Source organism: Strix uralensis, chromosome Z (genome assembly GCF_047716275.1).
Source record: "Strix uralensis isolate ZFMK-TIS-50842 chromosome Z, bStrUra1, whole genome shotgun sequence".
NCBI classification, from domain to species: Eukaryota; Metazoa; Chordata; class Aves; order Strigiformes; family Strigidae; genus Strix; species Strix uralensis.
The window spans coordinates 32,833,835-32,847,108 of NC_134012.1; the positions used below are offsets into that span (position 1 = coordinate 32,833,835).

The 13,274-nt window shown below is 41.5% G+C and overlaps 1 long non-coding RNA gene across 2 annotated transcripts in view; it reads right to left on the reverse strand.

Moving 5' to 3' along the window:
• Window positions 1-13,274, reverse strand: part of LOC141937531 (uncharacterized) — an 847,382-nt gene that overhangs the window by 558,520 nt on the left and 275,588 nt on the right. For both annotated transcript variants that reach the window (XR_012626995.1, XR_012626996.1), the window contains exon 3: window positions 7,290-7,362. This is a non-coding gene — a long non-coding RNA (uncharacterized LOC141937531). The remainder of the gene's footprint in view (window positions 1-7,289; window positions 7,363-13,274) is intronic.

Consider the following 13,274-nt stretch of genomic DNA (forward strand, 5'->3'; position numbering starts at 1 on the left):
TTTTGGCAAGTTATCATTTCATTTTAAAATGTTTCTAAAGTTCTCTACCAAGAATACTCTGAGGGAGAATAAGCTTTTTCACTACAAGGTTTTGTTCAGTTCCACAAAACATATCATGACTCAGATAAAAAGCTGTTATCTGTGAATAATGAATTACTTTTTAGGCGTACACACCCTCACCAGGCAATAAGGTCTCTCAAAACTGTACAAGGTCTTTAAAATGGCATTTCTGAAATAATATTTTTTTAAAATGATCCTAACATTTAGGAAAACTGGTGAATACATTCACTTATTTTTGAACATGGGATTATAAGGTACACATAAGATATTTATAAGAGAAGGCTGACATATATCTGTAACAACAGGTCATATTAAAAATGCTCTTTAAAAAGTTCTGGTCCTGAATGCATTCATTTACAATAAGAGAGAAAATGCTATTAATATGTCACAATTAGCCCACAGATCCTTTGTTGCATGAGTTCAGAATTACCTGTTTGTGAAAAGTAAAAATATACTTATAGAGATGTAACAGTTTCTTACTTTCAGACTATATTATAACCTTCTCTGATTTACAACTCTACAGGTTACCTTTTGTGACTCAACTACTATGGTCAGCATACAGCTCCCGAGAAATATTGAACTGCATTATATATTTCCTTATACTTCTGTTTGCTGTGTGTTGCATATTTGGGAGCAATACCAATATTTATCTGAAAAAAAATACAGATAATGAATGGTTTCTATTGTATTTGTACTAGATCATTAAGAAGGAAAAAATTTTATATTTTCAACAGATGCATTTTCAAAATGCCTAACCATTCTGTGAAGATTTGCTTGATTCAGGTTTCTATCCAAAGAATGACAGCACTCCAGAAGAACTAAACTGCTTGAAGCATCTCTATTTTGGGGGACAAAAGCTTTTTCATTAGTAATGTTTCTATGCTGTACCAAGACCTTTTGCAGTTCCATTAGGGCTGCTTTCTTAACCACTATTCCTTCTGTAGAAATGACTGCTTGACTTATGCTATTCTCATTTTCAGTAAGGATATTTTTAGGAACGATGCAGATTTTATCAAAAGAAGGAGGTTCTTTTTTATCCTAGTTTTAAGCTTGATTAAGAGGCAAAGTGAATTTTGTGATGATGGCAAGTGGTTAAATGAATTCAAATTTTTTACCAACAACTGCAATACTGCCTGGGGAGGGGTAGAGTGGGGGGTGGAAGTTCACTTTTTTCACAGGGCGCCTCATCAGTTTTGAGCCACAAGACCATCTTTCTGACTTGAGGTGCAGCTGACTCTGCATACACATCTGAGCTTTGACCCTTATGTTGTGAATGCAAGATGTGAACTATTGTCATATCATCCCTTTATTGTTATACCATGTGTTTGTTTTGTAATGTTGTTCTTTATCCTCACCATTTGAACTCACTCCACCATCACATTTCAGGGAGCCAAATAACTGTCAAGTTAAAAGAATGTTCAAACTCAACCAATCTAAACTGGTTTCAAAAATATGGCCTAGAGGTTAAAGCTTTAATATTCTAATTTTAGCTTGCCGGGCTATTGAGCTGGCAGTTAGTGCTAAGAATTTTAATACACTCATGTATTCTTATTCATGACATGGAGTTCACAGAATCACAGAATCATCTAGGTTGGAAAAGACCTTGAAGATCATCTAGTCCAACCATTAACCTAACACTGACAGTTCCCAACTACACCATATCTCTAAGCGCTATGTCAACCCAACTCTTAAACACCTCCAGGGATGGGGACGCCACCACTGCCCTGGGCAGCCCATTCCAACGCCTAACAACCCCTTCTGAAAAGAAATGCTTCCTAATATCCAGTCTAAACCTTCCCTGGTGCAAATTGAGGCCATTCCCTCTTGTCCTACCACTTGTTACTTCATTAAAGAGACTCATCCCCAGCTCTCTGCAGCCTCCTTTCAGGTAGCTGTAGAGGGTGACGAGGTCTCCCCTCAGCCTCCTCTTCTCCAGACTAAACAACCCCAGTTCCCTCAGCCGCTCCTCGTACGACATGTGCTCCAGACCCTTCACCAGCTTCGTTGCCCTTCTCTGGACACGCTCGAGTAATTCAATGTCCTTTTTGTAGTGAGGGGCCCAAAACTGAACACAGTAACCAAGGTGCGGCCTCACCAGTGCCGAGCACAGGGGTAAAATCACTTCCCTGTTCCTGCTGGCCACGCTATTTCTGATACAAGCCAGAATGCCATTGGCCTTCTTGGCCACCTGGGCACACTGCTGGCTCATGTTCAGCCGGCTGTCAATCAACACCCCCAGGTCCCTCTCTGACTGGCAGCTCTCCAGCCACTCCTCCCCAAGCCTGTAGTGCTGCTGGGGGTTGTTTTGAGCAAAGTGCAGCACCCGGCATTTGGCCTTATTGAAACTCCTCCAGTTGGCCTTAGCCCATCGCTCCAGCCTGTCCAGATCTCTCTGTAGACCCCCCTACCCTCGAGCAGATCAACACTCCCACCCAACTTGGTGTCATCTGCAAACTTACTGAGGCTGCACTCGATCCCCTTGTCTAGATCATCAATAAAGATGTTCAACAGGAGTGGCCCCAAAACCGAGCCCTGGGGACAACACTAATGACCGGCCGCCAAACGGATTGAACTCTGTTCACCACAACTCTTTGGGCCCGGCCAGCCAGACAGTTTTTTACCCAGCAAAGCTTGTGCCCATCCAAGCTGTGAGCAGCCAGTTTTGCCAGGAGAATGCTGTGGGAAACGGTGTCAAAGGCCTTACTGAAGTCAAGGTAAACTACATCCACAGCCTTTCCCTCATCCAATAAGCAGGTTGCCCTGTCGTAGAAGGAGATCAGGTTTGTCAAGCAGGACCTGCCTTTCATAAACCCATGCTGGCTGGGCCTGATCATCTGGTTGTCCCGCACGTGTTGTGTGAGGGCACTCAGGATGAGCTGCTCCATCAGCTTCCCAGGCACCGAGTCAAGCTGACAGGCCTGTAATTTCCCGGATCATCGCTCCGACCCTTCTTATAGATGGGCGTCACATTGGCCAATTTCCAATCTGTCGGGAGCTCCCCGGTCAGCCAGGACTGCTGGTAAATGATGGAAAGCGGCTTGGCGAGCACCCCAGCCAGCTCCCAGCACCCTCGGGTGTATCCCATCCGGTCCCATAGACTTGTGTATGTCTATGTGATGCAGCAGGTCACTGACTATCTCCTCCTGGATTGTGGGGGGGTTATTCTCGCAGTCTCTGTCTTCTGGCTGAGGAGGCTGGATTCCCTCAAAACAACTAGTCTTGTTATTAAAGACTGAGGCAAAGAAGGCATTAAGGACCTCAGACTTTTCCTCATCACTTATTACCATGTTTTCATTTCTAGCAGGGGATGGAGGCTCTCCCTGGTCTTTCTTTTGCTGTTGACATACTTATAGAAACATTTCTTGTTCTTGATTGCTGAAGCCAGAGTAATTTCCAGCTGGGCTTTAGACCTCCTGATTTCCGCCCTGCACATCCTCACAGCCTCTTTGTAATCATTGTGAGTGGCTAGCCCCTTCTTCCAAAAGCCGTATAATCTCCTTTTCCCCCTGAGTTGCAGCCAAAGCTCCCTGTTCAGCGAGGGTGGCCTTCTCTGCTGCCAGCTTTTCTTACAGCACCTGGGGTCAGCCTTCTCCTGTGCCACTAACACTTCCGTCTTAAAGAGTGCCCAGCCTTCCTGGACCCCTATACCCTTCAGGATCGTCTCCCAAGGTATCCTGTCAAGCAGGTGCCCAAACAAGTCAAAGTCATCCCTTTGGAAGTCCAGGATATCAGTTCTGCTGCGTCCTCTCCTGGCCTCTCTAAGAATAGAGAACTCTATTATTTCATGATCGCTGTGCCCTAGTCAGCCTCCGACCTCCACATCATCCACCAGTCCTTCTCTGTTCACAAAGAGGAGATCCAGCAGGGCACCTTCTCTGGTCAGTTCACTCACCAGCTGCGTCACGAAGTTATCTCCCACACATTCTAGGAATCTCCGGGACTGGTCCCGCTCTGCTGTGTTGTATTTCCAGCAGACGTCTGGGAAGTTGAAGTCTCCCACAAGAACAAGGGCAAGCGATCGTGAGATTTCTCCTAAATGCCTATAGAATGTTTCATCCACCTCTCTGTCCTGAGTGGATGGCCTATAGTACACTCCTACTACAACATCTGCCCTGTTGGCCTTCCCCCTGATTCTAACGCACAGACACTCCACCCTGTCTTCACTACACTTGTACTCAAAGCAATCATAACAGTCCTCAACATGCAGCACCACCCCACCACCTCTCCTTCCTTGTCTATCCCTCCTAAAGAGCTTGTAGACATCAGTGGCACACTCCAGTCATGGGAGACATCCCACCATGTTTCTGTAATAGCCACCACATCATAATTTTCCTGTTGCATCATGGCTTCAAGCTCCTCCTGTTTGTTACCCATGCTGTGTGCGTTGGTATACATGCACTTCAGATGGGCTGATGTTTTGCCCCCTTCCCCCTTCAAATCTAGTTTAAAACTCTGTCAATGAGCCCAGCTAACTCCTGCCCCAATATCCTTTTCCCCCTCTGGGACAGGTTCATCAAGAAAGCTTTAACAATCACCACCTTTATGATCACAAAATTAAAATATTGCATACTAGTTGCCTATATCTATATTTTCCATCTTTTTCATAAACCACAACAAATCAATTCTAAATAACGAAGACCTATTGTCTCTTCTGTATGTATCTTAGTTATAATTGAAATTTGTGCAGACATATCCTGTTCATCCAAGTTTACACATGGAATCTGAGACACAGTGAAGCCTGAGGGATATGTTTTATATTTCAGCACTACCAAAATTTCACCCTTAAAAAGAATTGCATGTTGACATTTTCAGGACTGAAACTTCTCAGCAAGCAGAGAAAAGCAAAGAACTGAATTTCTTATTAAAAGAAATTGATATGTAAGAGAAGCAACCTCCATTCAACTTTGAAAATAGGCCTTTTTCATTATTATGAAATTTTGCTAAATGAATTTCTGTAGGAGATAAAGTTTGCACAATTTGCATTTATTTTTTCCATAACATCTGAAATAGAAAATGTATGGAAGTTGAGAATTGTATAACATGGTATATCTGACATAGATCCAGAATTATAAAACTGATATAAATCTTAAACAACTCAAACTTTGGTATAAGTTCTACCTTTTTTATTTTTTTCCATTTTTTATTTCCCATTGGCTTTTCATTGCTATTGATTCCTTCGGGGCAATTTCTTACATGTGATAAGGTGACAGGGTTTTAGCCTAGGAAATTATAAGAATATACCTTTATGCAAGATTTGCATCCTAAAAAATTGGCAGCAACCTAACTGCAGTCAATGAAGGCTTCTTTAACTGTGAAATATCAGTATTAATATTAACTTAATATTTAATTAAAAAAAGACACTACTGGAAGAGAAGGCATAAATATATTAGATTTTTATTTATTATATTTCACTTTAAGAATTTCTGAGAATACGTTTATTGATTTGGGTAGAATACACTACTGCATGGAAACTACTTGTACTTTTACAGTAAGAATAACCAGGTCAAGGGGATAATTTTATTACTTCCAGTAAAAACAATTTATATTTTAGCTAACTAAATTAAATAAAAGGAAGACCAAATTACATGATTTAGATCACACTTTAAGCTGTTACTGATTTGAAAAGGTAAGAAAAAAATTCTTCAAAAGGAAACTGTATCAAAATGGAATTTTGTTGTTAACATTCACTCAAATACATAGGCACTGCTTGTGTGAAATGACTTCTGCTTTCAGACCAAGATGTAGTAGGTGACACTATACTCCAATGATATCACAAAAAAACAGTCACTCAGAAGACTGATCAGAATAAATATCTGCCTGGTCTAAAAAGTAACAGACTTTGGATTGGTTGATTTTTATATATTAAAGTCAGAAATTATTTAGCCTGTTTACTTTGTAAATTTTCCATTTATCAACAAGAATAGAACAAAATCAAGAATAAGAATCTATGCTATGTCAGTGGTTCTAACTCTGCAATTGATGTACATCATATAAAGTCCATTTCTATGTCCATAGAAAATGAAATAGCATAAAACTTTATTCTTCTCAGTATCTAGTACTTTGAAAGGTTTTCTTGTACTCATTAAATTCTGGAACATTAAACATATAACAAGGATGTATATAACATACATATATGTTATGTATAACATATAACAAGGATGTATAATGGAGTTTTTCATATAACAAGGATGTATAATGGAATTGTAAAACTATTCTTCTAGCTTTATTAATGGATAGATAGAAATATGGAAAAATACCACAAAATGATATCTAGCTTAACAAAAACCATATAATTTCCATTGAAAGATGAATTTGTATTTCTTAGCACTCAAGCTCCAGCAGTAACATAAGCTTTCAGTTTATAAGGAAAAAAAAAAAAAAAAAAAAGAATGAGCATGGTTTATTAACGCTGATTGGTCAAGCAGTTGGAGGTCAGAAATATGGAGAGCCACCAGTCATGATTCTCTGAACTGTAACTTACAATCACTGGACCCTTCATTATTCAGAACTGTTCTAACACCTAGAAATATGTGACCATCACTCCTGTTGTCTCTGCTCAGGGTCTAAAAGTAAAAATTAAAAATAAACTTATTTCAGATACAAATTCCTAGTCAGGGACTGTTATATAAGAGTTACCAGAGTACTGCTAAGATCAACAGAAGTCATGATGTAATTTATTAGAGCTTCATAAAAGTTGCTTATCCAGGGAACATTGACAGGACACAGTGACCTCTGAAATCTATCAGCCCTCCCTGTAGCCAGGAAAAGAAAAGCCTCTACAGATTTTTCATACTTCAGTGGGAGGGGGAAGAGTCAATTCTGGAAAAAGACTGACAAATAGACCTCTGAAATTTGAAAAGCTGACAATATCAAACATTGCTGAGTTATTAATTCTCTACTGAACTAACTACAATAATCACCTGGTTTATTAGATGTATAGGAACCTAGGATTTCTGGAAAATAGGCACTGAACATGTATGAATCAACTGTTCTGTTCATATGATATAAAGTTAACCTGTAAATACAGAACAAATCTGATGCCTCTGTGATTCAGACTTCCTACAGATGAAATCAATCATAGACTTAAAATTTTGGAAATTTGCCAAGAGATCCAGGAAGACATTTCTCAAGTTTTGTCACACAGACACAACACTGAAGGATATTGTTTTAACAGTTAAATCTGAAATGACAATTTAGCTCATCAAAGTAATAGATCTATACCAACTTACCACCTCACCACAATGTCCTTACAGTGCAATCAATGACTGGAGGATTAAAAGTGTAAGACTCTTCAAGATTTCCCTGAAAGAGAAAATAAAACATCTTTTATTTGCATTTCTACAGTAACAACAATAAATTCTGAAGGGTTCAAGCATCAGAAGAAGTTAGTATACTGGCAATAATTAACTTCTGCAAACTCCTATCATTGAAAGACAGCAAAATGAAGTGGAATTTCTAGAGTAATTCTGACGTGAAACAGTCTAGATCATAAATGGTCATATATTAAATTATTTGAACTTGATATTTTCTGATTGAAGTGTTCATGAAATTGCAATTGTGTTTGCAACCACATTGTCTTAATTATAAACACTTCCTTGCTATGTCATTGTACTAGACCAACTCTTTTTCAGTGTATTATTTTTGGCGCAAAGATGTAGTTTCTTAACTGAAACTTATGCTATTAGCTCATTAAGTACACCAGAGGTATTACCAAAGCCTGCAGTACTTGCACAGGCAGTATGTTAATCAGTAAATTACCTTCACAATTTGTGAACACAGAACTATAGCCTTGCCAATAGTAAAGCTACCTGTTCACATATCACAAACCAATGTCAATCTCTACCATATAGATGTCCATTCTAACTTACTCAACTCTTTCTCACCAGAAGTCAGGCTTATAGAGGTTCTATAAACTACTCAGTCAAAACTGATGGGTGTCAAGTACACACTGAATGCAGGAATCACCTTTAGAGCCTACATTTGAATGTCACTATAGGGACATACAATTAAAAAGCACCTTTCATTTCAGTTGTGAGTATATTCATACTTTGCTAATTGTCCCCTACTTCCACACTGGTCTGATTTCATATTATTTATAGCTTGAGAGTAAAAGATAAATGCTTTTGTGACAACAGCATTTCTATCATGCAAAGATATTCCTTTCTAAACTGCCTTTTTCTTTTGTTTCTTCTTCATCTTATTCACACGTTATTCCCTTTCTGCTTTTGTGGAATGCATTGGCCTGCTGACCCTACAGGCAAGCAGCCTATCTTGGCTCCCAAATATTCTTAAGTTATTTCATCACATTTGAATAGTCTAGACAAATTATTATCTACCTTTTCTTCCATAATAAAAGATTGTTAGCAGGGGAAAAAAGCAAATTAAAAAAACTCCAAACTCCAATTGTTTTCTCATTATTGTATCAAGCAGGAAATTTCTGCTTTTTGGTGGGGCTGAGGTTGGTATTTTCATGCTGTATTAATTTGTTTATTGCTTCACCTGTGTCATCATCATAGGACTTCTCTATAACATTATGGTTTTGTCCTTTCTCCCTCCTTGTTTTCTAGCTTTAGCTTGCCTACCTGTCTTATCCATCATTCCCTTCTTGAATTTTATGTACCTTAATACTTTTCATGCTCCCACCTTCCCACTGTCTTCCATAAATATCTAATTGTTTCATTTTTCATGCTTGTCTCTTGTAGTGAATAGCAGCTGGCTTAGCCTGACCAGAGATACTCTACTTTTCTTCTCATCCTTCTTGTGCTATCTTCTATGGGCCTTGATGACATCTTCACTTTTGGTACTTCCTTTTCCCTTCTTTTGTCTCTGGAATACATGTTCCACCTAAATTACAATCATGAAAAAAAAACAGAGGAAGCAGATTTTGGTCTTTATGCTGTTATTCTGTAGGTCTTGTAGACTTTATCCTGACAGACTCCTCTCTTTGTTCTAAAAAAACCCCTCCCAAAAATATAACTGACATGTATATTGTGACAGTAAGAATGAGGTAATAATGTAGATGCACAAAGAATGTCAGCTTTTTAATCTTTTGCTCCCCTCTTATATACAGTGGACACGCATCACACTTTTCATATGTGCAAGATGTCCACAAAGAAGTTAACTGCTATTGAAAAGTTAACCTTCCACTAAGAAAAGAATATAAAAGAAACATTTTATGTTACCCAAAAGTACGAAAGCATAACTGTCACTGCCAAGAGTTCTGTACTCTCAGTAGAAGTACTTTCTGTCATTCACAACGGTGTAGTGGCCCTGTGTGTTAGAGAATGTTATGAGAGTTCAGAAATCAAGTATAGTGATAACGGGGTTGAGAGTGTTTGGATTAGGTTAAGGGCCAATAAAGCAGATCTTGCTGTGGGAGTCTGCTATAGACCTCCCAACCAAAGCAGTGAGGTGCATGAAGCTTTCTATAAACACTTGGAAAAAATGTCACAGTCACTTGCCGTTGTTCTTGTGGGGGACTTTAACCTCCCGGGTATCTCCTGGGATCACAGCACAGCAGAGAGGGAACAATCCAGGAGGTTCCTGGAATGTGTGGAGGATAACTTCCTCACACAGCTGGTGAGTGAGCAGACCAGGGAAGGTGCCCTCCTGGACCTGCTTCTTGTGCACAGGGAAGAGCTTGTGGGGGAAGTAAAAGTTGGAGGCCATCCAGGGTGCATGAGATGATTGAGTTTTCAATCCTTGGAGAAACAGAGGGAGGGATTAGTAAAACTGCCATCTTAGACTTCCACAGGGCAAACTTTGACCTGTTCAAAAGACTGTTTGACAAAATCACTTGGGAGACTGCCTTGAAGGATATGGGAGTCCAAGAAGGCTGGACATCCTTCAAGAGAGAAGTCTTAATGGCACAGGACCTTTGGAAGAGGGGGCAGGTCTCTCATGAAGACTATAAAGATGTAGTGAAGCTATGCAGGGAGAATATTAGGAAAGCCAAAGCGCAGCTAGAGCTCAACTTGGCTACAGCTGTTAAAGAAAATAAAAAATGTTTCTATAAATTCATTAACAACAAAAGGAGGATTAGGGAAAATCTCCCTCCTTTATTGGATGCAGAGGGAAGCATGGTAACAAAGGATGAGGAAAAGGCTGAGGTGCTCAACGCCTACTTTGCCTCAGTCTTTAGCAGCGGAACTGGCTGTTCCCTGGACACCCAGCCTCATGAGCTAGGAGATGGGGAGAGGAAGCGGAATGAGGTCATCACAATTAAAGAGGAAGTGGTCAGAGACCTGCTACACCTCTTGGATGCACACAAGTCTGTGGGACTGGATGGGTTACACCCAAGGGTGCTGAAAGAGTTGGCAGATGTGCTCACCAAGCCGCTTTCCATGATTTACCTGAAGTCATGGCTAACTGGGGAAGTCCCATTGGACTGGAGGGTGGCAACTGTGACACCCATCTACAAGAAAGGCAGAAAGGAGGATCCAGGAAACTACAGACCTGTCTGTCTGACCTCTGTACCAGGGAAAGTCATGGAGCAGGTCATCTTGAGTGCCATTAAAAGTCATATAATGGACAACCAGAGGATCAGGCCTAGTCAGCATGGGTTTATGAAAGGCAGGTCCTGTCTGACAAACCTGATCTCCTTCTATGACAAGATGACCTGACTATTGGATGCGGGAAAAGCTGTGGATATTGTCTACCTGGATTTTCGAAGAGCATTCGACACAGTTCCCCATAGGATTCTCATACAAAAACTGGCTGCCCATGGCCTGGATGAACGAACGGTCTGCTGGGTCAAGCACTGGCTGGATGGACGGTCCCAGAGAATGATGGTCAAAGGAGATAAATCCAGCTGGTGGCCAGTCACAAGTGGTGTTCCTCAGGGCTCAGTGTGGGGACCATTTCTGTTCAACATCTTTACTGATGATCTTGATAAGGACACAGAGTGTATCATCAGTAAGTTCGCAGATGACACCAAGTTAAGTGGGAGTGTCGATCTGCATGAAGATAGGGAGGCTCTACAGAGAGACTTGGATAGATTGGATCGGTGGGCCAACATCAATGGGATGAACTTCAACAAGGCCAAGTGCCAGGTCCTGCACTTGGGCCACAACAACCCCATGCATCGCTACAGGCTTGGGGAGGTGTGGCTGGAGAGCTGTGTGGAAGAGAAGGATCTCGGGGTTCTAAATGACAAGCAGCTGAACATGAGCTGGCAGTGTGCCCAGGTGGCCAAGAAAACCAACGGCGTCCTGGCTTGTATTAGAAATACTGTGACCAGCAGAAGTAGGGAGGTGATAGTCCCCCTGTACTCTGCACTGGTGAGGCCACACCTGGAGTATTGTGTCCAGTTTTGGGCAACTCAACATGAGAGAGGTCTCGAGGTGCTGGAGCGAGTGCAGAGGAGGGCAACGAAGCTGGTGAAGGGTCTGCAGAACAGATCCTATGAGGAGCGATTAAAGGAGCTGGGACTGTTCAGTTTGAGGAAGAGAAGGCTGAGGGGAGACCTCATTACTCTCTACAGCTACCTGAAAGGACATTGTAGAGAGGTTGGTGCTGGTCTCTTCTCACAGGTGATCATTGACAGAACAAGAGGGAATGGTTTTAAACTTCAACAGGGGAGGTTTAGACTGGACATTAGGAAAAAAGTTTTCACAGAAAGAGTGGTCAGACAGTGGAATAGGCTGCCCAGGGAGGTGGTGGAGTCACCGTCCCTGGATGTGTTTAAGGGTTGTTTAGATGAGATGTTGGGGGATATTGTGTAGGGGAGAACTTTGTAGAGTAGGGCTGATGGTTGGACTCGATGATCCCAAGGGTCTTTTCCAACCTGAATGATTCTATGATTCAATGATGATATTGAATATGATTGTTGTCTGCAATGCTTTTCATATTCAAGGATCATATCCTGCAAGCACAAGAGCAGTCCATCCCAACAAGCAGGAAGTCAGACAAAAATGACAGGGGGCCTTCATGGATAAACAAGGCACTCTTTGCAAAACTTGAACATAAAAAGAGAGTATACAAAAGGTGGAAACAGGGACAGGTAACCTGGGAGGAATATAGAGACACTGTCTAAGCATGCAGAGGTGCAGGTACGAAAATCAAAACCCAGGAATAGAATCTGGTGAGGGATGTCAAAGGCAACAAGAAAGGCCTCTGTAAGTATATCAACAGGTAAGGAAAGACTAGGGAAAATGTGGACCCAATGCTGAATGTGGCAGGGGTGCTGGTGAAGCAGGACATGAAAAAGGCTGAGATACTGAATGCCTTTTTTGCCTTGGTCTTAAGTAAGACCACCCTTCAGGAATCCCAGAGACCAGGGGAACAGTTTAGTGCTACAGGACCATCAGACCTTACCTGGGAAGATGATGAAGCAGCTAATCCTGGAAACCATTTCCAGGCAGATGACCGACAAGAAAAACACAGGAGTAGTCAGCATGAATTCACCAGGGGGGAGTCATGTTTGACGAACCTGATAACCTTCTATGGTGACATGACAGTCTTGGTAGATAAGGTGAGAGCAATGGATACTGCCTACCTAGCCTTCCATATGGCTTTTGACACAGTCCCCAGTAATTCCCTCATAGAGATGATGACAAAGTATGGGCTGGATGAACAGAAAATGAGGTTGATTGAAAATGGGCTAAATGGCTGAGTTCAGGGCATCGGCAATAAAAAGTCTACTTGGAGGCCAGTAACTAGCCGTGTGCTCCAGGGTACAATATTAAGTAATACTACTTTCAATGCCTCCAGTAATGATGGGGATGGGGCAGAGTGTAGCCTCAGCAATTTTGCAGTTGACACAGAACTGGGAGGAGTGGCTGATACACTAGAGGTTTGTGCTGTCATCCAAAGGGACCTGAACAGGCTGGAGAAATGGGAGGAGTGGCAACATCATGAAGATTAACAAGCAGAAGTGGAAAGCAGCTTTGCACAAATGGCCCTGTGGGTTGTTGTGGACACCAAGTTGCACATGAGTCAGCAATGCACATTTGCCACAAAGAAGACCAACACCTTCCTGGGCTGCAGTAGAAGGAGTATTGCCAGCAGGTAAAGGGAAGTGATTCTTCCCTTTTATTCAGAACTGGTGAGGCCCCACCTGGAGTACTGTGTCCATTTTTGGGCTGCCCAGTACAAAAGAGATATGGACACACTGGAAAGAAAGAATGAAATGCCATGAAGTTATTGAAGGGACTGGAGCATCTCTCCAATAAGGAAAGGCTGAGAGAGCTGGGAATGTTCAGCCTGAAGAAGAC